The sequence below is a fragment of the Onychomys torridus genome, chromosome 3, assembly GCF_903995425.1.
Source record: "Onychomys torridus chromosome 3, mOncTor1.1, whole genome shotgun sequence".
In the NCBI taxonomy this organism is placed as follows: Eukaryota; Metazoa; Chordata; class Mammalia; order Rodentia; family Cricetidae; genus Onychomys; species Onychomys torridus.
This window is the reverse complement of record NC_050445.1, coordinates 77,195,896-77,223,023: the sequence shown is the minus strand read 5'-3', so window position 1 is coordinate 77,223,023 and position 27,128 is coordinate 77,195,896.

Below are 27,128 nucleotides of genomic sequence, written 5' to 3'. Positions count from 1 at the left end.
TCTGAACAAACATGACAAGAAAGAGTGAGCACCCAAAAGAGAAGTTGCAGTCTTTATAACCTAGTCATAGACTTTATACAGCATCATGATTTTCATTATTCATTCCATATGCTCCAGCTCATTTTGCATCCAACACAGTGCATTCAACATCCAATGAAGTTGGGTCACAGCTTTTCGAGCCCATGTTCTTCCTCAGGAGGCTGCAGAAACACTACAATCCTACTGTGTAGCTGGCCCTGGTAGAATAAGCAAATGCCTGGACAGACTTGTGAAACAAAGGAGTTGTAAGCCTACAATGAAAGCACAGTTGCACAAGTATCAGAAGTGTTGATCATTGGAGACTGCCTACCACATGAATACCAAAGTCTATATTATAACTCACACATCATATAAGGGGACTAAAGAGTTTCTAAAATGAGGATTGCTTTGTCAGCTTTCACCTGATTGCTATACAAGCAGTTTATTTTAAAGATATTCTTAACACATTGTGTAACCACAAGAGCATTGGTATCGTTGAGTAAAGAAATAGGGAAGAGAGTCTGTCCCTGCATCTCCAAGTCAGCCAGGCAGTTTTTCTGACTAACAGAAGTCAGTACTGTAATTGGGACACAATAGTTTGCAGACAATGTTTTCTAAAATCATTCACATTTCTAAATTATGGATTAGTACACAGGACATATGAACAACACAATCCTGGTAAAATGCTACTCTACTGCAAATTTATCTTTCATCTGATGAAATTCCCTGATGAGTCTTTGTAGTGCAAATTAGAATGTAAAGGGGATATGGCTGTAATGCTTTTGCCCATGATTAGTTCCACTGATTGAACTGGGTTGTTCCTTCACTGTGCCAAGTATCTACCTTCTCAAGCTGTGACCTGGATTGAAGGAGATGGTATTTGCAGATAGTGCCAATTACAACTTTTATATTGTATTAGTCTCTAATGACTCAGTAGAAATAACTAATTCCCCAAGATCCCTGTAATTTTGAGTAACCTGGAAAATGGCTTTGGCATGTAATGCATATAAGAGATGTATAAGATTACATAAATGTCTGACCAAGAAACCTGACTGAAGTATAAATTTGAGCTTCATTTACTTCTCTGATTCATTTGTTTTACAGGTCTGTCCAAGTATTTGCTTATTCTTCCAGAGCCAGCTACCCACAGTAGGATTGTAGTGTTTCTGCAGCCTCCTGAAGAAGAACATGGGCTCGAAAAGCTGTGACCCAACATCACTGGATGTTGAATACACTGTGTGGTAGTTACAAATGTTCCAGAAACAACACCGGCAAGCATGGGGAGAGATCAACACTATTGCCTTTTCCTCGCCTTCCTTATCTATGCTAGTGATACTAAGTTTGCATCCAAAGTTGGCAAAGTTCAACCAGGTTCACCCTAGCTAGACCAGTGTTCTCAGCCTCCCTAATGCCATGACCCTTTAAACAGTTTCTCATGCTGTGGGGATCCCCTACCATAAAATTACTTCTGTTGCTACTTCATAACTGTAATTTTGCTACTGTTATGAATTGTATATATCTGTGTTTTCTGATGGACTCAGGCAACCCAAAGGGGTCTTGACCCACATATTGAGAACAACTGGCCTAGAGTTCAGAGAGCAGAAAGAAGCTAGAGATGTGAGCACAGAAGAGGAGACAGAAAAGAGGGAAGAGAGAAGTCTGAGTGGAGCTGTACAGAGCTTACGAGACAGAAAAACACACAGACGGTGTCTTCCCATCCTTTTGGGAAGAAGGTCCACTCTATGTCTCCTTTATAGCCACTTGGGTGCTTAATAAATCTTCACTTTATAGGTCAAAATGCTAGAAAACAAAATCAACCTGCTGTGAGCAAACTTTAGGTGGTAAACTGACAATATCATGTCTAATGAGGAAAAATACAACAGGACCTGTTAACATCTAGTTAAGCTACAGGAAAGGGTCATTTTTTATTTCTCATCTATGAGTTAAGCAAAGAAGATAAACAGGTTACAAAAACAATTTTTAACCTGCTGTTTGTTTTTCAAAGAACAAACACTCAGAGTAACTAATGTATCTTAATATTTTGTGGGAAACGACATATCTTCAACAGCAGAGCCTGCTGGGTCATCAGAAAGTAGCTCTGTTTGATTTCTTTGGGCTTTTTCATAACTTTTAGTACATTGTAGGAAACTGTTGATAAGTCACATGCCTGGCTATGACTCAGTTGGCTTCTCTGTGGACAATTAGTTTTATCTCCATTTGAAGTTCCTATCAGTAGTCCTTCATCCCATGGTGGTTTATGATTTCTTTATGACTCCTTTGAATCAGTTTTCCATCTTATATGTACCTATGGTAGCAGTAAATAAGGTCTTAATGTGTGTATATTTGTATATCTGTATGAGTCATCATTTTACCTTTTTACTGAAAAAGCATCTGGTTTGTTTTTGTTTTTGTTTTTGTTTTTTGGAGCTGAGGATTGAACCCAGGGCCTTGCGCTTGCTAGGCAAACGCTCTACCACTGAGCCAAATCCCCAACCAGAAAAAGTATCTTTTCACAATGTATGTTGATGCTGAACACAGTATATGAGACTGGTGGGAGACCTTAGCACATGGTCCCCATGCCTGCTTTAATATACAATTATAATATTTTGAATCTTAAAATTATATCTAAGTTCACAAAGATAGTCCATGGACACTTTGAAGATAGTAAAGACATGCAGTGCATGTCCTGGAGTTGACTGCATCCTCAGGTCCTTATCCTGCTGACCATGCACCACATGTGCAGCTCTTCTCTCTTTCTTTTGTCTTAGGAATAAATAAACTTCCCCTCCTGTGTCACAACTTATCCATTTTAGAGATTTGTTACACTGTGGCCAGTTAGAATTTAGCACTCTCATAGTATGACATTTCATTTTTTTCACCCTGCAAGCAATGTAGAGATATCATAAATATCAGTTAAATGATGTCAGTGTTTACATACATTACATGATTTGAGAGGTACCCCCTTGCCTCTGCAAAGTAAGGCAGAAAATAAATAATAATGCTCATGTAAAAATATTTTTTCTTCCCTGACAAGTAGTGTACTGTGACTTGTATGTCTTTCTTAATGCTGTGGTGTCTGTCATCTATTGCTGTTTAGCCAATGACTTAACTACTCAGGCACAACATAAAGGTTCATTATCTTACATTAACTCTCATCATCTTACGCAATGTTCTGAAGAGATAGTTTGTGATGCTGGCCATGGAGGCAAGCACCTGAGGTCTTCTGCGGGGCAACAAGATGTGTACCTCAGCCAGCATTAGCCTAGGCTATATGCATTCTCAGAACTTGAGATGTAAGTCTCTGCAAGTGCAGTCATCTTGGACTCCAGTGTTCCCTAAATCCAAAATGACTATTGTCTAAGCAAAGAATGAGATTTGGACAGGAAAACACCCAGTGACAAAGGTATGTGAGCACAGAGGTAGAGACAGCAATGGAAAGTCCACAAGCTGAGGAACCCAGGCACTGGCAGAGACCACTTGAAGTGTACAGGACAACAAAGAATTCTTCACTGGAAGCCTCAGATGGGTTGTGGTCATGATTACACCGTGATTTCAACTTCTGTCCCCAGTACTGTAAGAGCATAAATATGTGGGATAAGTCACAACTCTCTGGCTCTTTGTCTAGCCAGCTCTGAGCATCACCATACTTCTATTATGCTAAATGTGGAATTTTTATTCAGGAACTAATAGAGTGACTTGTATTTTAGAAGATTTACCTCAGATTAGTGTGTTTTAAGCTCCCCATTTTTCTTTTGGGAAACAAAAACTGGATGCAACTCCTCAGCTTAGTACCTTTTTGGATATCATGGGAACATTATGGCAGTTGCTGCACCTGCTCCCTCCATGGCATTTCTCCAGGACAGATCAGTTCCGGCAACAGTAACACTGTCTTCCACATCATGATGTGGGGTGTGGGGGGAGAGGACAGTCCTTCCTATGGTGACAGCGAGGGGCAAAATAATAGCTTTATATACTTAGCCAATCAGAAGGATAGACGTGGTTACATATAATTTTAGGACCAGGGCAGTTTGCTGCCCTTTTTGGTCCTACAATAAAATGGACATTATTTTTTTTCTTTTATGCTTAAAGATTTGTTTCATGTGCTCATAATTCACTAAAAATTTTTGTTTTAAGATGGTGTGAGCTACAGCTATGTTCATATCAGCATTGTTTGTAATAGCCAGAACCTGAAAACAATCTAGATGCCCTTCAACTGAAGAATGGATAAAGAAAATATGGTACATATACACAATGGAGTATTACTCAGCAGAGAAAAGCAATGACATCATGAGGTTTGCAGGCAAATGGATGGGTCTAGAAAAAATCATCCTGAGTGAGGTAACCCAGTCTCAGAAGGACAAACATAGTCTCAGAAGGTACTCACTCATAGGAGGATACTAGATGTAAAACAAAGATGACTAGACTGCTACACAACTCTGGGGAGGCTACCTGGAGAACGGGACCCTGGGAAGGGCACAGGGATCGCCCAATGACAGAGAGGTGGATGGGATCTACATGAACAACCTGGGCGACAGTGGGAGTAATGAAGGGCAAGGTTTGAGGGAAAGAAAGCTTAGGGGAGCAGGAGATCCCAGCTGGATCAAGAACAGAGAGGGAGAACGAGGAATAACAGACCATGATAAATGAAGACCACATGAGAACAGGAATAGGCAGAGTGCTGGAGAGGTCCCCAGAAATCCACAATGATATATCCTCTATAGACTGCTGGCAATGGTCGAGAGAAAGCCTGATCTGACCTAGTCTGGTGATCAGATGGCCAAACACCCTAACAGTCGTGCTGGAACTCTCATCTAATAACTGATGGAAGTGGATGCAGAGATCCTCAGCCAGGCCCCAGGTGGAGCTCCAGGTGTCCAACTGTCGAGAAAGAGGAGGGACTGTAAGATCGTGAATTGTTGAGACCAAGATTGCAAAAAGCACATGGACAAATAGCCAAACAAATAGAAGCACATGAATTATGAACCAACGGCTGTGGATCCCCCAGCTGGATCAGGCTTTCTGGATGGCTCTCACCCTGGTCTCCAGAATCTGAATTTGCTGTTCATCCTGCTGAAACTCTCCTCCCTCCAGTCCTCCTCCAGAGCACTTTGAGGATTGAGTAGAACATCAATGTGTAGCTGTGTTGCAGATAAAAATAACTGAGGTCCAAGATTGCAAAAAGCAGATGGACAAATAGCCAAACAAATGGAAGCACATGAATTATGAACCAAAGGCTGTGGAGCCCCCAGCTGGATCAGGCCCTCTGGATAAGTGAGACAATTGAATAGCTTGAACTATTTGGGAGGCATCCAGGCTGTTGGACTGGGACCTGTCCTTAGTGCATGAGCTGGCTGTTTGGAATCTTGGGCTTACACAGGGACACTTTGCTCAGCCTAGAAGGAGGGGACTGGACCTGCCTGTACTGAATCCACCAGGTTTAAATGAATCCTCAGGGGATTCTTGGCCCTGGAGGAGATGGGAATGGAGGGGAGGGGCTGGGGGAGGACAGGGGAACCCATGGCTGATGTGTAAAATTAAAACACAAATGTAATAATAATAATAATAAATTTTAAAAAAAGATGGTGTGAGGTAAAAGGGGGTATAGAAAGTAAGACAAGCCAGAGAGAGATGAGTTCTGGAAGGAACCTATCAATTCTATCAACTGCCATAGACTCCACGCAAAAACTGTGTGGAAAGCAGTTTAAACAGAGTGAGTTCCTGATGCCTTTGCTCTCTTAAAAGGGACATGAGAGGCCAAATTGCTACAGGCTCCTGACTGAATTAGACTTGAGGAAATGGGTAGATGTGCAGTGCTCTGCTCTCTCACGTAGTTTGTCTTTGAAGGGAAGGAAACAGAGGCCCTTCTCCTATAGTGTTTTTAAGAGCTGACGACACTAGGAGTGTGTACATTCAGAAAGGAGAGAAAGACGCCCAGCAGAAAGGGCTTTGGGCACAAGTTGTAACAAGAGACAAGGTAAGAGATGGCAGGACAGTGAAGAGGGGCATGAGATGAGAGGAAAAAGAGCCACTGAGGGAAGGAGGTGGCATACAGCCATTTCCCTGAGTAGGCAGGAGACTAAGAGTGAGACCAAAGCTGGTGTCATCAGTCTTGGACATGGGCACGGCCTCAGAGCAGACAGAGGAAGAAGGAGTGTGGAAGGGACTTTGTGCTCTAGAAATGCAAGGAGAGGGAAAGGAGCAAAACCTTGAGTTTCTGCGGATTTAAAGGTTGAAATCACATGTGGAGTATTTTCATAGACTTATGCGAAACTTACCAATCTGAGATCATTATTTTACTTCAAATTCAAAATAAGAAAAAACAAGAAGAAAATTGGGAGGCTCATTAAGCGTCCCTTTCAAACAACATGAAAATCATCCAGTGACTTCCAGTCCTAAGCATGTGACTTCATAGAGGGCCAATAACAGAAATTCCATACAACCTACGCAGTCTGCATTTTTATTTAGTTCACTTACAAAACAATAAATGACAGGTGCAGATGTGGAATGAGCCTGCAGAACAGGTTCTATTTTATCTCTCCAGGCTCTAAGTCTCTTACTCTGTTTCGATTGGGAAAAAAACGTGCTTCCTCTGAAAGATCTCTATTGAGGATGTGGCTTATGAGATACAGTGGTTTTACTTTACACACCTAAGTGCTTGCTGTTCAGGGTGTAAGAAAAAGCTATATAGGAATTATATTTAACTCCTTGAAGTAGCACTGTTCTTATTTCAGGGGGAAAAATTGTAAAAGATGTAGCTCTCATAGATAAAATGAATATCCCTGACAAAAATTTTAAATATCAACACTATAAAGAAATGTAATGGGGCTGGAGAGATGGCTCAGTGGTTAAGAGCACTGTCTGCTATTCCAGAGGTCCTGAGTTCAGTTCCCAACGACCACATGGTGGCTCACAACCATCCAAAATTCGATCCAGTGCCCTCTTGTGGCCTGTAAGCATACATGCAGACAGAATACTGTATACATAATAAATAAATATTTTTTTAAAAAAAATGTTACTTACTGAAGTACTTTATACCAAACTCCCCACTTTCCCCCAAGAAAAACATGCTTTCCTCAGTTAAGCACATAATTAATCAAATCCTCTTAATAAAACACATACAGAATAAGCCTGATGTTTACAAACAAACAAAAGAACAGGTATAGAGGTACAGCGATAAGGATGAAACATAAGAATTCTAGAAAGTGTCATGAAAGTTTTGTAATGTTCCTTTCTTCTCTGTGACATTTCTCACTTAATATTCATAGAAGGGTGTTCGAGCAGAGAGAAATGTAGCTCACAAGTACCCTTTTTGTGCTCTGGACAGGCACATGCCTACTTCCACAACCAGGTGACATCCCACAGTGCTGAGTATCAGCCAATGAAACACAGATGAGACTGCTCATTTCCAGCCCATGAATGAAGCTGCTCTTGTGTCTGAGATGCTCCTCCCCACATCTGATTAACATGGACAGAGAAACGATGCACTGAGTGTGCTGCCTGTCTTCCTGGTTATTACTTTTCTACCAAGGATTGTTTCTGAATGGATTTCAGTTTTGCAAGTTATAGTGCAATGTCAGGTTCCAGAATTCTAAGGAAAAACTGAAAATATAGAATTATGAAAATGATCCTAGCCACATTCAAAGAACTTAATTGTACTCATGTAAGTGAGGCTATTTTAATTAAAAAATCAGAGAAAATTGAAGATTCTGATTTCCACTGAAATGGTACTTTCTGTTGTGTTTTAAATGCTCATTTTCTTAATACAGTGGGTTAATACAAAAGCATTTCAAGAGTGACTACAGAATAGAAGAAGCAATATGTAGACTGAGAAATTATGTATACAGTTAGTGAATTAATTGATAAGAAACATTGCACTAATGAAGTTTCACCTTTACTCTAGTTTTATTACTCTCTTTTACAAAAGCAGAAGTATGCGTAGAAAACATTTATCATACATAATAGGCATTATTTTATATAAAAATTCAAGGTAAATGGACAGTAACAAATATTACAGCAATGTGTTAAATAATCTTCCCATACTTGCAAAAGCCCATATATATGTTATTATTGCCAGCCTGGTTGGTTTGTGCTTATAGACCCAGCATTGGGGAGATGACCATGAAATCAGCTTGGACTCTGTAGGAGAAACAAGGCCCTGTCTCAAATGTAAAGAAATGAATTCTTTTTTTAAAAAAAAGATTTATTCATTTATTATGTATACAGTATTCTATCTGCACATATTCCTGCAGGCCAGAAGAGGACACCAGATCTCATTACAGATGGTTGTGAGCCACCATGTGGTTGCTGGTAATTGAACTCAGGACCTTTGGAAGAGCAAGCAGTGCTCTTAACCTCTGAGCCATCCCCCGACTTAAGAAATGAATTCTTGATTCTCCCCAGATGCAACCACCATCCGAGTGCAGAGCCATATCACTACACTACCCCATGGTTGTGGGCCTCCATAAGGGACAAGCAAGCCCAGGCACAGCTGGCACTCTGGCTGTCACCAAACAACCAAGTTTATGTGGGATGTAATCTACCAGGTGTGTGGCTTTGCACCCTATAAGCTGCTGCTATGAAGCTGTTCATAGTGTCCTAGGATAAGCCATCAATGTTATTGTTAGTCCACCAGAGATGACCAGTCAGGTACAGTTTATAACCAACTAAAAGTCTTTATTCTAACCAGCCAGGACTACACCCAAATATTTGGGGACATAGGTGTAGCCCTGAGTGTCCAGAACAGGATTTTTGAAGAAACTAAGCCCTGGTGTCTCACGCTGCAGCTTGGGAGGTGGGTAGGGGTGGGGTTTTGCATAAGCAAGCAGTTTGACAGAAGCTGAGATAAGGGTTAGCTGGAGGGATCCACACAAACAGGCAATTTTACAGAAGCAAAGATAAGTTAGCTTAGGACATCCTGACCTCAGGTAATTTTCCATGGGATTCTCCATCAAGTAGATCAAATCCTAGTTAAACCTGAAATGGACTCAGCAAGAATACAAGATGGAGGAACCTCTGCACTGTCTTGCCCCATCACAGAAGAGGGTGGGGACCCACACAGGTGCCAGGAAGTTGGAGGAGTTGAAACAACTTGCTGGAAGCCATGGGGAAGGCTGCTGTTAAGAAGAATGGATGGTCCCATCCCCTCAATAAACATGTATGTTGCTCAGGAAAAAAAAAAGAAAAAGAAAGAAAAGAAAACTCCATAAATACAGTTTGCAAACCAAAATTTGTATTTTTAGCAAAAACACCTAGATAAGCTATACCTTTATTGCTTTCATTGATTGACAGTTATACATCTTGGTGTAGTTAGAGTTTGCCTGCCTGGTCCACAGTCAGGACAAATCTCTCTCACCCGCCAGTCCCATGGTTGCTCAGACCCAACCAAGTAAGCACAAAGAGACTTATATTACTTATAAACTGTATGGCCGTGGCAGGTTTTTTGTTATCTACTTCTTCTATCTTAAATTAACCCACTCCTATTAATCTATACTTTGCCACGTGGCTTGTGGCTTACCGGTGTCTTTACATGTTGCTTGTCATGGCAGCAGCTGGCAGTCTCTCCTCTGCCTTCCACTTCCCAGAATTCTCTTCTCTGCTTGTCCTGCCTATACTTCCTGCCTGACTACTGGCCAATCAGCATTTTATTTATACAGAATGATATCCACAGCAATCTTGGTATCAGATAATGCATAGAAGATTACATTAGCAATTTGTAATATTCACCTGCTACAATGGAAAGTTCATTTCTGCCGCTCATTACACTAAACTGATGAATCCTGGTGAACCCTAGTATTGCAGGGCTCGCTGCTTAGCCTAGGAATTGTAGCAATGCTGTTATCAAAACTACCTCGGTGTGTGGCTATTTGTCACAGTTCTTTTAATAACACTAGCAATTTATTAGCCTCTGGGATTGGCTTTCTGGGCCTTGTTCCTTGGATGCATCATATTAATGCCCTCCAGGGAAGCAGAGGGTCAGGCTTTGTGGCAGATCTGTGGGACACTAACTTGCAAGTTAACAAGACTGCCAGGTTATCAGAATGCACATTAGAGTCAGGGCACAGATGCTCAAAGGGAGGGGGAGTTTAACAGGTTGAGAAATTTTAAATCTAAAGTACTGAAGGGAAAAAATAAATTCCAAAGAAGTGTAATCCTAATCACGTTCAGGGTTACTTTTTCACATCTTGGCTTCTCGTTACGATCTACATATTGTGATTAGGCCACTGAATACATCCAGTAAGCAAAGAAGCATAATTCAGAATTTCAGAATCAGGTAGAAAAAAGATGTTTTATTTTGATGGGAAATTTGTTTTCAGAATAGCAAGAAAATACCAGATGATTGTAGTAATATGTTTTACTGGTTAATTTCTTGAACATTTTAAATTAAAGTTATAATGGTACTCAATATATCTGTGGTCCTATTTGATGATTTACTCCATGTGTGTGCTACAGGGTGTGTGGGAGCCATAGAGTTTCCAGGTGAGATCTGAGCTTGCTTTACCAGCAGGGCTGCATAAGAGGATGATTGGACCATGGGCCTGAGTACCAGGTGTTTGGAAGTGTCTGCACTTGGCTGTATCTAGCAAGGGGGAGGTCTCTTGCCTCATCCCATGGCATTGTTATATATATAGACAATTCGAGAAGCACATGTGGATCGTGTGGATCCAGAACTTAAATGTATTCTTGTCATATTCCCTTCCAGACATTCCCCGACAGGTATTCAGATTCAGAGGGAAGATATTATATTGGAATGGATATTCCTACCACGTAAACCAAATAAGAAATTAAAGACTTATATAGAAAAGATCTCTGATTTGATTCAAAAAGGTAAATTAAGACTTCGTCAGTTGACAAGAATGGACCCAGCAGAAATTGTAGTACCTTTAACTAATGAGGAAATTTCATCACTATGGAAAGATAATGAATACTGGCAGAGAGCCTGCAGTAACTTTTTGGGAGAGATTAACAACCATTATCCCAAAAGCAAGAGGATAGAATTCATAAAGAAGACTGAATGGGTCCTTCCTCACATTGTACGACATAAGCCAATTTCTGGAGTCCTCACATTCTATACTGATAAAAATAAATCAGGGAAAGCAGGATACAAATCAGGAGACTTAAATAAAGTGGTACAAAGTCCATACAGCTCTGTACAAAAGGCAGAACTGTATGCCATTCTTATGGTACTGATGGACTTCACAGAACCCCTCAATATAGTCACTGACTCTCAATATGCAGAGAGAGTTGTTTTACACATTGAAACTGCTGAATTTATTCCTGATAATACAGAATTAACTTCATTATTCATACAACTGCAGGAAATCATCAGAAAAAGGGAAGATCCTATATATATAACACATATCAGATCCCATACAGGTCTGCCAGGACCTCTAGCACAAGGTAATGATGAGATTGATCAGTTACTAACAGGTAATGTGCTAGAAGCCTCAGAATTTCATAAGAAACACCATGTAAATAGCAAAGGTTTGAAGAAGGATTTCTCCATTACTTGGCAACAAGCTAAGGATATTGTGAAAAAATGTCCTACTTGTTCATTCTATAACCAAACTCCATTACCTGCAGGGAGCAATCCAAAAGGTATACAAAGAAATAAAATTTGGCAGATGGATGTGTTTCATTTTGCAGAATTTGGAAGATTAAAGTATGTACACCATACCATTGACACCTATTCAGGATTTCAGTGGGCAACTCCTATGAGTTCTGAAAAGGCTGATTCTGTGATTACACACCTATTAGAAGTTATGGCCATCATGGGAATACCTGTACAAATCAAGACAGATAATGCCCCAGCATATGTCTCCAATAAAATGAGACAGTTCTTTGCTTATTACAATATAAAGCATGTTACAGGTATACCACACAATCCCACAGGCCAAGCAGTCATAGAAAGATCCAATCAAACTTTAAAGCATATGCTAAATAAACAACAACAGGTAACAATGACTCCTAGAAATAGAGTGCATAGTGCTTTATTAACCTTGAATTTTCTCAGTGCTGATGAGAAAGGAACAACAGCTGCGGAGAGACATTGGACGACAAACAAAACTCCTGAGCTAAACCAACCGGTTTATTTCAAAGATGTGTTGACCTCAGAATGGAAACCTGGATATGTCCTACGTTGGGGAAGGGGTTTTGCTTTTGTTTCCACAGGAGAAGAAAAGCTATGGATACCAACAAAATTAATAAAAATTCGATTCGAACAGGAGAAACCCCTTGATGAGGAGAAATAAAAGATCATCCACCAATGTGACATCTCCTCAGGTTGTAAGAAAAATTTAACAATCAAAGATTGGGGTAGGTTTCTGTTTTTGTCTTTCCAGGATAATGGAAATACCCATCTTCCAGAAATCATAAGGCCTTGGATATCCGGATGTTTACAGCAGAAAGAAAGAATCTATTGGTACCAATCTACACAGGCAATCTCTGAAGTCTCCAGAAGGAAGATGGGGCCCCAACAACAACAACAAATCTACTCAATCCAGAATGATACCATGGTAATCATCATCATACTACACTTCTTGCCAGAATTTCAGACAATCTTACCCATTACTCTAAGAGTTGCTGCAGAATCTACAGTTAGTCTAACTGAGATTTAACTATCTGAGCTTTCTCACAATACCCAACAGAGATACCATCGCCCCCTAAACAGCAGGAAGCAATTCTAAGAAAACGACGCCCCTTATCCCTTAGGTTTCGTATTTCTCAGGGTTATGGATAATGGTTCTAGGGTTGGGGGTAGAAGAAATGGTCAAACTCAGTACTCTCCTTAAGGAAGGAAAATATGTCTCAAAAAAAAAAAAAAGGGAAAAGAAGAAATGGAATGGATATGTATAAGATATTATGGTAGACTATCACATACATTAGTAAACAAATTTAGCAATATAGCAGCCTTTGCACTGTTATGAATTCTTATATGTTGATACAAATATAAACTTTTTATATTTCTATTTAAGATAATTTGTATATTGATACAAATACAGAACTATGTTTGTTATATTGTACACATATTTTTACTCTTATTTGAAATATTTGTATATTGATACAAATGTGAATTTATGTCTGTCATACTGTATGTATGTTCTACTTCTGTTTAAGATATTCTGTATACTGATATATATTTAGGATTATTATCATATTGCATATTGCACTATACATTCCTACCTCTGTTAAAGATATTTTGTGTATTGTCACAATTTGAAGTCATTGTCCTTTTACTGTACAATTACTTACAGACTGTTTGCCTTATTTATAGGAAGCCTTAGTCCTTAGGTTGTTTAGGTAGATGAGACTTACAGAGTTATTGTCACCTATGCTTGTCACCTCTATAATTATGTTAGTTAGGTTATCCAGATTTATAAATACATAGGTCAGATGGACAGGTAATCTTCAACCACTTCATGGACCTAGAGAATATGGCATTTAAATAATTTAGAATTCTGTTGACGTGAGACACAATTGCTCCTGGCAGCACCAATTTGATCCCGAGAAAATGTTGGGCTTCTAAGACATTTCCATTTGGAAGTTTGTCTTCTTGGCACAAAATGGCCTACTGGGCAAAGAACTGCCCTTGCCTCAACTGCTGACAGTACAAATGCTGTCCTTTCTGGACAAGTGGGACACAAGGAAAGCGACCACTGTACTTTGCCAAGACAGGGTAAGATGGTCTTTCAGAATTCCTGCTTCTGAAATGGTCTGTCAGATACTCTAGGCCTGTAGCCAATTTGAATGCACCAACGATACTGAGAAACGTTAGGTGACTGTCCAGGCTGCTAGCTGTCTCTGTCTACTCTTGCAAGACTCCCGAAAGTTGCTTGTGTCCTTCTCCCATTTCTCAGGTATTATTATATTCCTTCTCAGGTCTTTGATGAGGTTGGAGATTAGCAGTTATAGTTACAACTTAGTATATATACATATATAATATCTTAGATAGAATATATTATGTATTAGACTCAGGTTCTTTAGGATAGGATACCTTTTGGAATGATCTTTGTAACATGCCACCTACCCACGTTCTAGACTTCCCTGGATTTTACTATGTGTTTTTTGCTTGATATTGTTTCCACTTATTGTAATTCCAACTTATCTAAGTCATTATCCCTCATTACTCCTGGACAATATTTGATAACCATCTCTTTGTGTATAGTCTTATATTAGGTTAGAACTTTCTTATTTAGACAAAAGGGGGAGATGTAGTGGGTAGCCATCCCAGCATTGGCCTGGAAGTTCCAACCCCCATTGAGGCTTCAGTAATGATCACGCCCACAAGGCGGGGCAGAGGAGGGAGCGGAAGACCGAGGAGCAGAAGGAGGTGGCTCTCTTGGTTCCGGGACACGGGATGCAGGAAGAGACCGAGCAGAGTTCTCCAGAGAACACTGCCGGATTGCCCTATACCTTTGCCAGACCCTGCAACCTACCCCTTCATTTGTAAGTTACCCCACAAAATAAACCTCCCTTTTAACTACGTGGAGTGGCCTATATATAAAAGCCCCTTCAAATAAAGGTCCTCTCAAAGCTATCCTGTGTTTCCATCTTTTTTCTCATCAGCTAGGCCTATCATGCTATCTACAAGTTTTTCATCCCTCTCTCCTCAAGACTACCGTGGGAAAGGTAGGGGTAGAATCCACCACAAGGGTGTTGTGCCTGCATATGCTAGCTCCCCTGTAAACATTCAGTTAATGGATGTTCCTAAAATCAGAGGCAATGACTTCTTTCTGAAATACACTAAGAAAAAGATATAGGGCAACATTGAAGAAAAAGATATAGATAATTTTTTTCTGCCAATTAATTGAAAATTAACAATTTTATCAACCTAAAAGGTACTTATGTTTGCTGATATCCACACTAACTTCCTAATAAAAAAAAATGTTTGAAGCAATGTCACAGTTAGAAAGTTATAAAGACCAAAGACATCAGAGATGACTATAATGACTAGAACAATCCAGTCCAAACATGGACATGTTGCTTTTTACCATGAAGTGTACTAAGCTCACAGAATAGATACTACATTCTGTGTTCACAGCCCCTTGCTCTCTAATTGGTACAGAGAAACTTTTCCTACTTTTTCTCCACCACTATCTCTTCCTTTCCTCCCTACCTTACTTCCTTGGGAAGAAGAATTGAAGACAGAGAGAGGCCAATTAAAAGTATATTGCTCTACTATGTGTGTGTGTGTAACCCTCAGTTAACTAGATTGGCCAGAACACACCATACCAATTTGTTCATACCTATTTATTATTTGTCCAGGGTTTCTCATTTTTATCAAAATATTAGTGTTTATTTTTCCATTAAAATCATCAATCCTGAGTTCAGTTGGAATAGCCTTTATATTTTTGCCACCTGTTATATGTCCAGTATGTAAATATCTACTAAGTACAACTTTCAGTAACCATCTACTTTTTCTTGAGCCTCCCCAATTTCAGCATAACTAGTCTTGATCTTCTGATGAACATGCACACAGTAGGCTCACTGAGAAATGAGCTGCATTTGAGTATGGGCAGCCTGGGCTGGGCACTGCCAGAGTTTCAGGTGTCATCAGAAGTGCTTCTGAAGCAGTTGCTTCTGTGAGACACTTGGCAGAAAAGCCTGTTGTGCAAGGGCAGCAGGGAATATGAAATAAAAAGGCAGATACATGTTGTTAGTATTCCACTCTTTTGGAGGCCCACCATCCAGCTCCCAAATAAATCACACATGGAGGCTTATTCTTAATTATGAATGCCTAGCCTTAGCTTGGCTTATTTCTTGTCAGCTTTCCTTAAATTTAAATGATCCCATCTACCTTTTGCCTTTGGGCTTTTCCCGTTCTCTTACTCTTACTCCGTGGCTTGCTGTGTAGCTGGGTGGCTGGCCACTGGAGTCTTCCTCCTTCTCTGACTACTTCTTCTCTCTTCCCAGACCTCTCCCTCTATATGTTCTCTCTGCCTGCCAGCCCTGCCTATCCTTTCTTCTGCCTTGCTATTGACCATTCAGATTTTAATTAAACCTCCATTGTTTTAGTCAGGCACAGTAACAAAACTTCACAGAGTTAAATAAATGCAACATAAACAAAAGTAACACACCTTACAATAATATTCTACAACAGATCAATACAAAATTCTGCTGCAGTATAATGTAGAAAACACTTTGTAATCTCCTGTCAGAATAGTTCTGTCATTTGCTAAATATTGTAAATCTAAAAATATTTATTTTATTGTTGGTTAAAACTTCTTACTTTTAAATAGATGTTTTTGGAGGTAATTACTTGAACATGAAAATCATGTTTAACAAAAAAATTAGTTGCATTTACTTTTCAAACAAGTAGATATCTATTAGGAACTTAACCAAAAAATTGTCTGTGTTTGTTACACACCATAGAGACCACAGTGCAGTTAATAGTTATTAGAAGAATACACAAATCAATCACTTCTTCAATAATTAATAGTTTAATTTTTCTAATCCTATTATTTTTCTGGCTATTTCAAACACGTAAGCTCTAATTACTCTCAAGAGGATTTTTCAAAGTCTGTGGACACAGTTTAGTGAACAATGTCCTTTTTGTGCAAGCATGAGGATCTGAGTTTGGACTCCCATAACCCTTATAAGAAGCTAGCTGATTAAAAACTAAAACAAAAACAAATAAATAAGCAAAAAAACAGGTATAGCAGAGTGACCTCTATAACCTCAGAACGTGTGTGTGTGTGTGTGTGTGTGTGTGTGTGTGTGTGTGTGTGTGCAGGCAGATCCAGGAGGCGTTCTAGGCAGCCAGTTTAGCTAAAACCATGAGTTCAGTGAGATACCCTGTCTCAAAAACATAGGGAGAAAGCAACAGAAAGAAGACACCTCTGATCTCCACATATTTGAATGTGCATGCACATACCTCTAGCACACACTCAAGGATTCTCTCAGTATCATTCATGCTGTTGCTGCCTTCTATTTTAAAAGAGTGAGCTTTAGTTTTTATTGCAAGGATTCTTTAAAAATAATTTAACTTATTTCAATTCCAGTTTTTCCTTGGCACATATAAAGTATAAGAAATAGCTATGATGTCATTTTTATTTAAGCACTATTAGATGGTTCAAATAAGAAAACATGAAAAGCTGATTCAAATAACATTAAAGGTATTTTTCCATTAACCTAAGAGGTCAAAATGATATCCGAAGTGAAAAAATTGGTGGTGAAACATCTGCCTTTTAGAAAATTATATCAATGGTCAGTTTAGAAGTTCAACATTTGGGCTCAGTAGGAAAAGGGACTTGCTGCTAAGCCTGTCAATCTTAGTTTGATCTTCCAGATCCACATGGCATAAGGAGATAACAGAGTATCAATAGTTTTTCTTTAACTTCCACATGTATTCAAAAAGTTAAACAATGTTGAATATCTAAGATACAATATTTTTACAATGATGATATGATTATAAATTTGGTAAGTCAAAGATTGTGTTTTTAATAAAAATAAATGTGCCTAATTTAGGAGACCTAATAGGCCCTTTGATCACTGGCACATTAATGCTCAATAACAAATCAATCCCAAATCTTGTGGTTTAAAGCAATATTTTTTTTCTCACGAATATAAAATATCTGTCACCAGAAAGACTAGCTAATAAATCAATAGGATACTTAAGTGTAGGTGTGAGTGCTCAGTTGGGAATGGAAATGCAGGCTTGGGTGCTAAGGAGAGGTGATTGGATGAATACATGGGTGTAGATGAACAGTCTTATTAAGTAAGAAACACAGAATCAATTGCAGAGTTAAAAGCCCAAGAGGTCAGAGAAGTAGCTAAGAGCTGAGACGTAAGACCCTTTCTTACCCTTAGCTGCTACTGTCATCCTTCCCCTCAGAAAGAGACCTACTTCCTGTGTGTCTGTCCTTTTATTGACTTTCTGCTCTGCCTTCTCATTGGTTGTAAACCCAACCACATGACCTCCTCATCACTGCCTGTCTGTACAGACCTCCATGTCTTCTAAGGTTGGTATTGAGATTAAAGGCATGTGTCTCCATGCTGGCTGCATCCTTGAACACATAGAGATCTGCCTGGCTCTGCCTCCCAAGTGCTGGGATTAAAGGTGTGAGCCACCACCGCTCTTAGCAAAGGTGCAGTTACAATCATTTGAACTCCTGAATATTATCATTTGGAGTGAAGGAGGAGATATAAGCATTTTTCTACATTTACTGTGGTTTGATAGACTGATACCAAGTAGCAAACAATAAAAAATACTACATTTTAATTTTCTTTGATACTTGGCTAATCACTGAAGAGTTCAGTAAGATAACTTAGATGGATTGATGTCATAATACCATTTACCCAGTAAATATAATGTATTATTCAACGAAACAATAAACTTACTGAAATTAAAGGCAATGAATAAATAAAAAACTAATGTATTCACATTCCATATTGATTCTTCATACAAATACTAACCTGTGGACGAGCACACATACAGTGAGTGTGCTGAAGTCACAGTTCTTACAATACTCCAATTGAAAATGCAGTTTGCAGAGCTAGAGAAACGGCTCAGAAGTTAGGAGCACTGGCTGTGCTTTCAGCGGACCCAGGTTTGGCTCCCAGCACCCATAAGCAGTATTCAAACAGTTGGCAAGTCTAGTTCCAGGGGGTACTACACCCTCTTCTGACTCCCATGGACATTGCATAGATGTGCTGCACATACATATAGGCAGTCAAAACATTCATACATATAAAAATAAATAAGAAATAAAATACAGTTTGACATGCATTATACAAAATTAGCTCTTTTTTGTACTGAGGATTAAAAATTGGATCTTGCTTATAATAGGCAAGAGGTCTACCATTGAGCTGTACCCCTGAACCTCCCTTCCTTTTCCTTCCTCCTTTTTTTTAAAATTTTGAAACAGAATCTCACTAAGTTGTCCAGACAGTCCTTGACTTCATTATGTTGCCTAGACTTGCCTGGAATTAGCTTTCTCTTCCTTCAGCCTTCTGAATGCCTTGTTACCCAACCTGGACAGTTTTGCACTTTAAAGGTTTAAAAAGCAGACTATTCAAGAGTTTTAGTCTGGTTTGTGATATAGTATCCTGATTTATTTAGTAGGATATTTAATAACACCTTAGCACTAATTAGGTTCTATGTTACCATAATCATACATGATTATTAAAACACATTTTTGTGTTTTTCTGTCTTTCAAGAGCTAAAATTAAGTTATAGCCAAATTTATTTTAGTCATTTTTTGACTATCTTTAAATGAATTTTTTCACGTGTTTATGTGTGTATTTTGGAAAAAATCTTTTCAGAATGTGATTAGAATCCTGCAGCAACGGGGTTCAGTGGTAGAGCGCTTGCCTAGCAAGTGCAAGGCCCTGGGTTTAGTCCTCAGCTCCAGAAGAAAAAAAAAAAAGAATCCCACATGGACACAGCATCCTCTAATCGATAGGATGTGCATGAGTACATCTAGAATCTGAATTCCACCTGAGGGATTCTCAACACTTCCTGTCTTCCCAAGACAGGACTTTTAGGTATTTACCGTAGTTTGGTTGAGTACCACTGCATACAGGAAACAAGTACTTCCCAGATAATGCAACACAGAACAGGCAATAAGCCAGTGAGATGGAGAAGAGGGTCAACTGGATTCTTACAATTCCTAGAGAACTAATTCTAAAATCAACACGAAGCCTAATTTTTGTTCTTTTCTTTCTTTTCTTTTCTTTTCTTTTCTTTTCTTTTCTTTTCTTTTCTTTCTTTTCTTTTCTTTTTTTTTGCCACCTTTGAAAACATAACAGGTGTACTGCTTACAGCACTCACTTTAAACTTTTCATGCCTTAAAATATAACTCACTCATTATGGCCTGAGAGTAAGACGTGGCACCCTGTCATTGCTCCTGGGGAGAATACATCTCACCCACCTCTGCTCCAGCGACCTGTTCCTCAGCTCTTTGTGATTTGTGTGTCTGCATGGATCCCAAGCTCTAACCCTTAGCTGATGTACAGCTGGCCTCACTGCTCCCTGAAAACTACAGCAGAGCTCGCTCACACTCCCTCCAGCAATCCTACCATTCATACATGGACAGACTCACTCTCCCCCATTAGATCAGTTCTCCTGTGCATACAGATAATCTCTGTAATTTCCATTCTTAAAAAACAGTTCCCCCATTCCAATCTCCAATTCCTATATGCTCTTTTTATTCATCTTCTCAGAAGTTTCTATTCCTTGCTTTTCTTGTCCTAACTTCATTTCTCCAATTAATCAAACAGTTTACATTTGACTTTATTGTCCTTTCCACTGACCAAGGTTACCAGAGTCATCAATTCCAACAGGAATTTCTCCACATTTGACCTGCTTGACCTTTCCACAGCATTATTCATGTTAGCAACACTGCTGTAAAAACCTTCACTTCTAGGTTCCTTGACCCGATCGCATGGTGATTTCCTCCATTCTCACTGTTACCTCAAACTCATTCCACTACCTATGACCCAACAATCCATTTCACTGGTAACTACCCACATCTTCTTCCAATCCTTTCTTGGCTACAGCATTAGGGAGCTTTCCAGGACTCTCATGCCTGGATTCTCTTTGGGAGCTAAGGCTTCCCTCCTATTCTAAATTCTAGACTCGTGTGTTCAAAAGCCTCTCTGAATCTTCACTAAATATTTAATTGGGCTGAAATGTTCAACAGAAAGTGCTAATTCTCTCTGCTAACCCATTCTGTCATTGTTTTTCTCTCCTATGAAATAGGCCTGCTAACAATCACATGCCCCCTACCCCCTAACAAAGGAAATTACGGAGAAGTCACACTTAGTTCTCTCTGTTTCATCTTACTGTCCCTGACATCCACTTGACCATACCTTCTACTTATCTGTGAACGGCCATGTGCTACTCTGAATCATCTTTCTTCTTTCCCAAAGCACCACAAGTCACCTCAGCCATCATTGTCACCATCATTAGCAACTCATCAACTTTGCACGCTATTCTCTTTCTTCTTTGTGAGTTTTCCAATTCACTGTTCTGCGGTCATGTCCCAGCTCCCACTCACTTCTGCAACACTGGTGGGTCCTTCTCTTTAGCTACTTCATAACTCTGCACTTCGTCCACCTGGCCCTCATTCTGCCCTCCAGTACCTGTGTTACCTAGGATTCTTCCTCCACATCTGCTTTGACTTGCCTCATCCTAAGGCTTCATATTCCCGCTCACATTCCCCCAGTTTGGAGATTCCTCTCCTCCTCCATACTATTCAAAATGGCTTCTGCCTACTCATCTTTATCTTCTCACTACTCCAATTACATTTCCTTTCTTATTGACTTCCTCTTGGGTTGGCTGTCTCTTGGGATGGTCATTGTTCATGAACAGAGATTTTCTCCCTCCGTCAGTTTTGTGTTTTCTTAGGCCTAGACAATTACTTGCACATGCAACACTTGCTGTATAAGGTTACAATACATATATGGTCAGATGAGTACAGTGTTTATACAGACCCTACAGTCTGTCTTTTATTCTATATATAATATAGATGAGGACAAGTATGGTGAACTTGAATGACATCACAATATCATCCAAGGTAAGTTTAGATCCAACAACTACAATTGCCTAGAGAATTCAAGAATAATGAAACAAACAAACAAACAAACAAACAAACAAACCCACCAGTTCTAGGAAACTGGAAAGAGCATTATACAGCTAAAGAGAATTCAGTTTGGAGAGAAATCCCTTCATCTTTACTTAGCAATGACTTAGCTAAAAATAATCTATGAGTATCTAACTCGTTTTATCTAGTTGGAATCTAATTAGAATTATATTATACAGTTCACAGATTATGGAGATCTAAATATACTGGTTGAATACATGAAATATGGCTAGTACAAATGAGCAACTAAATTTAGGTTTTATTTTTAGTTAGTTGTTAAAAATGGAATTAAGACGAAAGCCATTAATAATATTCTTCCTGTAAACAACACTTTGTCATGGCTACATGTCATATTAATTATTAAAAATATAATCTCAGAAAAGAGATGCATCTTAAATGATTTTTAACATAAAAGTTATTAATAATGTTTTCATGGGTTATATATTAAAATAGTAATATTTTGGATAAAATAGACTAAATGAAATATGACACAGAGATATATTTAGGTCATTTACTTTTAGTTTTCTTATGTGATGAGATTTTAAATTATGTAAATAGTTTACATTTTGCTTCTATTGTATGGTTCTTCAATATGTGATTGTACCATATGCTTAACAATTCAGTATTATATAGCCAACGTATTGTCCAAATATTGACATTTTTGTATCTCAGACTACTATTACATTTCCACACTGCAAAACTTTGTGTTTAATGTTGTTCTTTCTACCTGCCCTTTGAAGTCCTGTCCCTTGGCGGAGCCCTGCGTCTTGATGTAAAAGCCTCATTTTAAGGAACTTCTTCCCTCCTTCCACGCTGTGAGGTGCACACACCTCCACTTTGCCTCTCTTCTCTTTCTTCCTCTCTCCCTTTTTCCGTCTTTCTTTTTGTCTCTCCTATTTCATCTCCCATTATAATAAGCTCATTTCCACATGGATGCAGGACCTGGGTGTGAATGAATGTCTACCTGCTGCCGCCTCCACCACCGCCTTCCTCTAGCGGGAATGGCATGTCTTGCCCTCTGCCGCTGCTACATCTGCACATGTTTTCCCTGATGCATGAGATACCCTGGCCAGCCAGGGCCCCACACATGCAGTATCATAACATTTAGTGTGAAGAAAATCACATATAAAAAAGGAAATATTTTTTGGCAGATTAAATTTTAAATTAGTATACAAAGTAATGGGTTTCATTATGGCATTTTGTTACATATGTGTCCTTGTATTCTGTTTTATTTATTTGCCTGTGTTATTACTGAGATAAAATACATATAAAGATCTCACAAAGTGTCTTTTGGAGTTTACATCAATTATTGTTTCCTAGAAATCCAGGCATAGTATATGAGAACTGGGCCCAAAGACAAAGTTCCCTGAGACCCAGTCACAGGGTAGACAGACCCTGGGATGTAGAGTCTCTTTTTATGGACTTATAGACTGAAGCACAGTTTGAAAAGTATGGATTGTAGCTCCTTGAGGGATGGAGGGTAAAGGGCATTCTGTGCTAAGCTACAATATCATTTAAGTGATGTTGCATGTTAATGCAGCATCACTTAAGAAAGAGTCCAGCTGACACTGGTTGGCACACCACATTCAGCCAATTAAGGCATTGGCTTTGTTTTCTCAAAAGGGCTTGGCAAAATAGTGGTTATCTTCACGCTGCTGCTCCCACATCAAGCTGGTGTTGCTGTTCTTTGTGATCTATAAGTCAAATATCAGGACTGCTTTACTCAGGCACTAAGTGAGCACTCAGTCCAGCGTTGGAATGCTACTATAATTTCCCCAATGTCTACGAAAGGTGAGAATTCACGGGTGCCCACACTCAGAGAGCAACCGTTTACGTAAGCTCTTAGGAAGCTCACTTAGAAGGCACTCTGAACTCTCTGGGGCGTCACTTACAAGCTATGTCCTCTTTTTATGCCTCTGCCACCACTGATTATGTAACCAAGGTCACGCCAATTAATCTTTCTGAAAGTCAATTTCCTCATCTTGAATGTGGGGACAATAAATGCCCCATTACTTACTTCACAGGAGTGTTGTGAGAGCCAAATGAGACAGAATTTATATAACTATATCTTGGGATGAAGGTGGTGGTGGGAGAGAGAGAGAGAGAAAGAGAAAGAGATTGATTTTCCTGAAAGCGTAGAACAATGTTAACAATAATAACTCTAACAAGCTCTGGGTTTGTTACTGTTTCTCATATTAGGAATCTCATGGTTTCAAGCAATAGAAATCAACTCAAATTAGCTGGAGAGGAACAAAGGGTGGACAGAGGATAGTGTGAGAAGGACATGGAACTATTTCCTGGTATCTGAAACCAGGGAAACATCAAGTTCTGAGGAAGGAACTGGAGCCCATTGCTTCTCCTTCCATTTCTGTTTGTTCTCTGTCTGGATCATTAAGAAAAACAAGTAAAGTCAGATTTCTTTTGCCTGTTCACAAATGAAATGATGCTGCTTCCCACAGATCCACAGAACGCATTTTGCAGATGCAGTCATGTAAAGATTATAGTTTGGTCTTTCATTTTCAAACACAGATTCCGAGGGAATCTGGCATGCTAGATCAGGAATGATCAAGGTTAAGAGAAATGAAGTGGTAGTGGGGGAGACTGTGGCTTTCCCTGAAGAGAGCCCCACCCCCTGAAAATGGAGTGAATATGATTTCTTTATACATCCGGTGTCTCTGTTACTTTCCACAGCTCTCTCCCATGTGAGTGGAAAAAAAAACTAAAAGTACTACATCAACAGATAAAAACAGAATTTCTCTGAGGGACAGAGCTATTTTCTTTGAGAGGGGAAATAAGATACTTTGACAAAGGATCTGAAAGAGAAGAGAGATCTTGAGGGCATCTATACCAGTGGAGTTCCAAGAACAAAAGAGGCTTAGGATTCTCTGTTGAAGAAAATTCAAGGCATTACTTCTTCCTGAGGGGACTGGAGAGAAAAAAAAAACAAGGCAGAGAGAGCGTTGGAAGGCAGAGACAAGGAAATAAATGCTGGGCATGGAATCTTGCTTGGAGCAGAGAGAATGGACAGATCTCCCTGGGGTACAGAATCTTGTTCAGCAGCACCTCCTATAAGTTTTACTTATTTATTTATTTTTAGAGATTTTTCTCTTTTAAGTATGTGTCTGTGTGTTCGTGGACGAGCATGCTCACACATGTGTACATAACCTTAGGTTCCTAAGGAGACCCGCGCCATCAGCTCTTCCTGGAGCTAGAGTTCCAGGTAGCTGTGAGCTGCTCCACGTGGGTGCTGGGAACCAAACCTGGGTTTTCTTCAAGAGCAATGCACACTCTTAGCTTCTGAGCCATCTCTTGTGTTCCAACCTACAGTTTTTAGGAAAGTGTGTGTGTGTGTGTGTGTGTGTGTGTGTGTGTGTGTGTGTACTCACATGTATTTCTATAAATTCTACATGGGACATCCAAGTCCACTTGGGACAGAAGGAATGCGTGTTAAAGCAGAAGCAGAGGCAGTCTATTCCATTCAGAATGCCCAGAGAAGGTAGGCAGCACCTGACTCGGGATTATAAACATTTCATTTCTATATTCTACCCAAGGGCTTATCAAGTAATTACAATCCGGTTACCTATTCACAGATGAGGAAACTACAGACAATCATTTACCCAAAGTCTTATTGCGAACGAGCCTCAGAGTAGATATCAGGCATAGGCAGACACCATCTCCTGGGCTGTATTCTTACAGTAATGGAAGGAAGTGAGGTAGCCTGTCTCAGCAGCAGGGTCCAAGAATGCATTCCTATAATTAAGAGCTTTTAGTGCCTTTCATAAAACCATGAAAGTTATACTTAACTTACCCCCTCCCCAACTTCATGTGTATTTGTTGAATATCTACTGTCTAACCATGACTGGGATAGGCGACTGTCCTTTGCTTCGAAGAAAGAATAATTTGACCAATGAGAATCCTAAAATTAGGCAACAACAACAAAATGAGACTAAACAGTAATGTAGGGCCATTCAATTCACGCTCCTGATGAAAGCAAGTTTGAAATATGTGAGCCAGTGTGCTTGGGCTTATGACAAATACTGTAACACAGGAAGACTTGGAGCCCATACCTACCCAGGTGCATCAACTAGAAAAGAAACTCACACAGGTGTGGTTGATTCTGTCCACCCTGTGAAAGACAGAAGAGCTTATCTCTTATAGTTGTAATATAAGATTTTACAACTTCTTTTATTTCATGTCACCTGAAACATCCCATATGTAGCCTAATATGGTGTTGAAATTCAACAAATGTTTCTCAGTCCCCTAATACCTGTGTGTGGAATAATGTTGCCACCAGCAATAACTAGGGCAGAAAAGCTCTGGGTGCTTCACAGAATCCTTTTGGACGGTCTCCACTGTCTGTCCTTTACCAGCCCTTCTGTCATGGTCCTGCTGAGAAGAACAAGAGACACACATGTCAGCTCACAGCTTCACCAGAGCACTGCAGTAAAAGGAAAACAACTGAGCCAGCAGGAAGCCCAAACAGAGGGGGAGGTGTCAACAGAGCTATTTTTAAATCTAAGGTAGTAAATAAACACTCCAGTCAACCCCGGGAAGGTAGCTCTGAGAAGTTGGCCCTTTCAATCAGCTTGGCCAAAGGCTGGCTTGATCCTTTACTAAAACAACACTTTTAACATTTCAGTGAAGTCAAATAAACAGTGGAACACAGGAACTCACGTTTGAAAATCACACACACATAAAAAAAGAAGGAAGAAGAAAATGTGAATGAAACACATACACGCATATAATCTTATTGTTAACAAACTGCAAGCAGATAATTCACCCTGAATTTGGCTATCAAATAACTTGTCCTTTTTAGGTCTTATCCATGCCTCTTAATCGTCGTCCTCAGAATCCTTAACTATTCCTTCCATCTTTGTCTCTTTCTCTGATTTGGTTTCAGTCTGATCTCAGTAACTTCAGTGAAATTATGAGCATATGATGGAACAATTTTGCACATCATTTTCTTATTCAGTCATCACAACCCTTCTGAAATCTTCTGTTTTAAAGAAGAAACAGTCAGAGTTGTTAGAATGAATGGAGAACAGCCTTACAAGAATGTCTGACCTGTTAGAACGGCCTCTGCCCACCTGCAGCCCTTGTCCTTACTTTTTACCTCTTACATTTTCACTATGCACCACAATCAGTCTAACAAGGAGGCTCCTTGACCACGCCAGACTTAGCTCCAGTCTATTGATTTTGCATTCTGCCAAAAAGATTGGAATCTTTTCACTCAAATATTGTTTCTTCTTATTATCTAGTTCTTAGCTCTTATGTATCACAATTCCCTCAATGCTTAGCTGAAAGTTCTGTTGTTTGCTTTTGCTCTCTTTGGTGGTACACCTCCCAGCTCTCAAATAAGTCACATATGGAGACTTATTATTAATTATAAATGCTCAGCCTTAGCTTAGCTTGCTTCTAGACAACTTTTCTTAACTTAAATTATCCCATCTACCTTTTGTCTCTGGCTTTTACCTTTCTCTTGCTTCTGTAAACCTTCTTCCACTTTTACTCCATGGCTGGCTGGGTGGC